The sequence below is a fragment of the Zonotrichia leucophrys genome, chromosome 3 (genome assembly GCF_028769735.1).
Source record: "Zonotrichia leucophrys gambelii isolate GWCS_2022_RI chromosome 3, RI_Zleu_2.0, whole genome shotgun sequence".
Lineage (NCBI taxonomy): Eukaryota > Metazoa > Chordata > Aves > Passeriformes > Passerellidae > Zonotrichia > Zonotrichia leucophrys.
In genome coordinates, this window is record NC_088172.1 from 81,257,792 (window position 1) to 81,263,216 (window position 5,425).

Consider the following 5,425-nt stretch of genomic DNA (forward strand, 5'->3'; position numbering starts at 1 on the left):
CTGGGGTGGAGGCAGCTTCAAGGGGAGACCAAGAGCAGCCCTGCAGGGCCTGGGAAAGTGCTGGGACAGCAGGGTGTGGTGGGAGGGTGAGACCCAGCAGGTATTTACTGAAACAAGGGAGAAACAAACCACACACAGGAGGAAACCTGTTTGCCATGAGGGCAGCCAGGCAGGGAAGGCAGTGCCCAGAGGGGCTCTGTGGTCTCTGTCCTTGGAGGTTTTTAAACCCACTTGGTCCCAGCCCTGAGTGCTCTGCTCTGACCACAGGCCTGAGCCTGCCTTGAGCAAAGGGTTGATCCAGAGACATTCTGAGCTTCCTTCCAGCCTGGAGTGTTCTCTGATCCCCTGGCACCTCACGCTAGAGAACTCTGTCATGCAATTTCTTGAGGAAGCCAATACATTTTTTCAATAGAATCATACATCTCATAGAAACTCTTACAGCATTGATTAAAGAATTCTATCCTGGCATCACTATTTTGTTGATTATGCTTATGAATTAAAAACCAGATGACATCTTAGCTCAAAGTTCTCCATTCCAATACTCACAGTAAAACTAAAAACCTTCTAGCCTGTCTCTGCTTTTTTTTCTCTTCCTCCTTTCTCTGAGAAAAACATCCCCAAATAGAATTTAAAAATCCCCTGATTGCTTGGTGAAATGTCAATATTGATGGGTCTAGTCTTTGGTTCCATTTCAGTTTTAATAATTTTTGTCCTTAAATTCGGTGTAATGTCTTTTGTTCTCATTCAAAGAAGGTTCTGCTAAGTCATTGGGGCACATCTTATAGATTATGGGTTAATTATGGGGCACATTATTTGCCAGACATAGATTGGTCTGGCATCTGGAAGTTCCCATTATCTCATTGTAAGGATTAACAATAAAAAATAACCTTGCCTGTTGTAGAAGCAATTTAAAAAAAATATTCTTAGAAATGCTGTATTGCAGGAATAAAGTTGCCAAAACTACTGGAAGAGAAGAAATGCTCTGATATTGCTCCAGGATACCTATTGAAATTCTGTGAGTCAAATCCCTGGTAGAGATTCAAGCATGCTTTTTGTTTTGATCTTGAAATGATCTAATGCACATGGCTCAGATTTTATTCACCATGTTCAGGATTGGGTATTCATTCCAGTCATGAGACAGAGGCTGAGATTTTGAGATCTTTGGCTTGTTTTTGTCACTTAAGTGGAAGAAGAACATAATAGGAATCACATTCATATGGTATTTGAGAAAAGAACAGTGTTATGTTGTCACCTCTGCCAGCTTTATTTACCTAACCCTTTAGCTAATACCAGTGAAACTACAATAGGGCTATTCTTTTGGTAAAGGAGGATTTAGGCAAGTAATGGCAGCAGAAGTAACTTAAATTTAACTTGTTTGTCCCCACACAATGAAATAAATTCCACTCTAACAAAGACATGTCGTCTGCCTCTTTTTCTCATTCTCAAGGGTATTTTTCTTCAACTATAAAAAGGTACTTATCAAGAGAAACAAAAACACCCATAAGGAATGAATTAATTTCATATATTTTTTGCTCCCTAAAAGTTGCACCTATCTGAAGCAGTTACTTTGTCTCCTAAAATTAAGACAGAATAATAGGTCCATCAAAGCTGTTCACCCCTTCATAGAAATATCTAGTTGACTACGTTTGTTCTTTTTTTTTCTTTAAAGTGGTCATATTTTGTATATATTGATCTGACTAGGTGGATCCGAAGTAAATTAAAATGGCATTTTAGTATTTAAAAATGTCTTCTGAGTCATTGCAGTGTATTATGCAGTCCAAGAAGCATACATTCTCCCAGCTATTAAAAATAACAAGATTTTTATTGTCTGAAGTAGCAATCATCTGTTGCAGTTTGTGTATTATGCAGCAGGTTCTTTCCTGCTCAACAGCTTTCTGAGCAGGCATTTACTTTACTGGGCCACAAAATGGGGTGCAGGCCAACAACATGAAGAACATAGAATAACGATGGTGCATACAAATCTATCAGTAGCACACCTTCAGCTCAAATATTTACTGTATGTAAAGCTTTTGGTCCCGCAGTGCACAAAGGGCCTTTTGTCCAGACAGCCAATAGAAATTGTGGAGAATCACTTTGTATTTTTTGCAGAAGGCACTGAGATTAGCCAGAGCAGAAAAATACCTAAGTGTCAGTCCTGATTATGCAAACATTATTCAGAAACAAAGATTTTGCTATTATAGCTGTATTTTTTTTAAACAAATACACTGTTTCTCAGAAATAGGAAAAGATCCCAAAACCATTTACATTTCTAAACACACTTCTGCACCAGTTGCTCCAGTCTCTTGACAATACATTTAAGGTGAACCTGTTAGTAGGGGTTACTGAGCCCAGCAAAGACAAAGTGATGTTAAGGGTGGTAGAACTATGCAGTCAGAACTGCAGCTGCAGAATAAACCTGATGTGTTCTCTGTCTAAGAGTTGATTATAAAATGGTTTAGTGGTGAGTTATAACATGGGATAGGAAGGGTTAGTTATAAAAACTGGCCATGCTGACTATGATGGATATGCTGCTTCAGCGACACTAGCATTGAGGGAAGTCTTTTTTTTACCAGTTTTCTATTTTCAGTGGGAAATATCTGGATCTTGCTCATGGTCAAGTGGCTGAGACACCCAAATAACTTGCCCTATATGAAGTAGACTAGTCTTATTAAGTTACTTTTTTAACATGTCTCCAGCCAACTTTGTGCTTGGAACAAGACAAGGTCTCCTCTTCTAGGGGCCGCCTGTGTCTGACAGATGAGGCACCCTCACCACTGCACTATTTGCAGAACTTTAGTCCCCTGCTTTATGCTGCCAGTAGGTCCAGCTTTCAGCAGACCCACACTGGCTCTTCAGATGTTTTAAATAAAACAATGCATTATTCATATGCCATAATAAGAATTCATGGCCCTTCTGAAAAGGAAATTACTTCTACCTACTTGTAAGAGTCCTTCCATTGAAGAAAATTAAACAAAGCACTCAGAGATGGTTTTAATTGCTTACGACTCAGTTGAGAAACTTCTAAGAATGAGTTTCTTTTAGCAATGTAACTCGAGAGCTCATTCATTGAATGTAATTATGCTGTATGATGGATTGGGAAGTATGCATGGAAAGCTAAATAAGATGGAGATGACAAAATAATGGTAATAAAAATAATAGTCCTTGGGTCATGTGATACTTCCTCACGGTACATCACCTCACTGTCACTGTCTTTTACAGCAGACTAATGTAATCTTGTGGCTTCTTCCTGTAGCATGTATTTAGCCAACAGCTGCATTGTCCCCCTCCTGGACTTTGGTGTAGAAGTGGCTTGGCTGCATGCTTTGGAGCTCCCTGGGGCCCTCTGGCACCTCTGTGGAGTGAATGCAGACGTGCATTCCCGGGGTGGACGTGCCACCCCTCTCCTCTGTGAGCCAGAGTGGGATTTCACAGCTCCGGAGAGGCCGTGCCCCTGCTCTCTCCCTGCCTGGGGGCTCAGCTGGAGTTCAAGATGAACCTTCCAAAGAGCTGCAAAGGCCCCTGGGCTCAGACCCATGTGTGCAACACCATAGTGACCCAGATAAGGCACTGAAGTTGTTTACCACTAATGAAACCTTCATGACTCTTTCAATCCAGAGTTAGAAAAGGCTTTTATAGATTCTTTAACACAAAGCAAACACGTTTTATCAGTCACATGAATGAACGTGTTTGCCTGTCTAAATTGCTGTGTGGTGCGAGGGCAGCTCCTGTTAAAGTGTAACCGGGAGGCTGCCTGGGGAGGAATCACTCTGATACCCCAGTTCAGCGCTCACTGGGGCATACAGAGGAGGAAAATAGCCCACATATTCATAGGAAGTGACCAACAGAGGTGGTGGAGGTACAGCTTCAAAGGGAGAACAGGAGCACTTTTGAACTGAGATATGTGGGGAGGGAGGGCTGGTTGCTGAACATTTTCTTTTCTGAATGCTAACTTTCGCTGTAACTCAAGAATCCAGACAACATGTGCTTTCCAGACTCCCTGGTTTTGTCTGGTGAGAAGAATCCCACTCTTCTGTTTCTCTTTTCCCACCCTATTCCAGATGTGCAGGCCTGCAGAAACCAGCAGGATTCCAATTATAATGATACTTTCCCATTCACTATTCATCCAGTTTTTTCTTGATGTGAAAATGAAATGTGACCCAAAATAACCCATCTGGGGGGTGGGGATATGGCCTATCATTACGTGCATGTGATTTATTTTTCCAGAGTGTTTTAAAAATTTTTTTTAAGTGCTAAAACAAAGCAAAACCCCACAAACAGGAAGAACAAAGAATTGGATGTATGCAGGAGTCTCCTGTTCAAACGAATGGCATCTGAGGACAGGAATTGTCTCCTAGATGGAACAAATGAGCAAGACTCTGATACATAGTGATTACTCATTAATAAAAACAGTATCAAGACCCATAGTGATGAGACTCAGAAAAATGACTTCTGCAAACAATACCAGCATTCCTGCTAGGAAGATGAAAAACAAGAAATATACAGACCAAAATTCCTGACACTAAGTCCTGGAGCAAAATTTTAATTTACTTCTATATCAGCTATTCTAGAATCACAGAAAGATGAATCGTGTAGAATAACTGAAAGAAAATACTGTAATATTTATCTCACTTTAATACTGACTAGTGGATTTTAATATTATACTGCTTGTCCTTTCTGGGTAAGTTGCTGGGCAAAATGATTGCATTGCTTTTTGCTGTGCAGTTTCTACATCAGAACAGGCATGTGTGGAATTTTACGAGCTTGCCAAAGAATATCTAGAGAAAAGCTAAAGTATAAGTCAGGAATGTGAGATTATTTCAGCTCCTGTGGACTCTTCAGAACAAAAAGGACTGGTTTATAAAGAGTGAGATATGGTATTTTGAATCTGAGAGGAGGCTGAATAAAGGTATGATGTCTTTGCAAGAAAGGCCAGGAAAGGCCTGAGACAAGAGACTAAAGAGCCTGATAGGGCCAGTGGTCATCTAGCTCCAGAAAAATGGAATTGATCATGTAACATCAATTTGAAGAAAGCATGGCTGCCTTTCTTGGCCTTTCTTTTGCTTTTATCTGAAAACCTTTCAACACTGTTTTTCTATAACTGCCATTTAGGTCTTGTTTGAAGATCAAAATCTTTAGAAAACCTGTTATAAAAGAGTCAATAGAGAAGCTGACTCGATGTTTGTTGCCAAACAATCATTAGAGGGTTTTTCTTTTAAATTGAATTACTGCTCTGACAATTAAATGCACCAGGATAAATAACAATGTGCTGAACTATTCTGAAGAAACTGTTTTCAAAATCAGCTGTTTCAAATGACTTTGGCTCTCAGGTGTGGTTAGCACCTGTCCTGTGCCAGAGCTAATTGCTAACCTTATAGTCAATGCAAAGGTTTCAGGAGATCCAGAGAGAAACTTGTATCCTGATTTA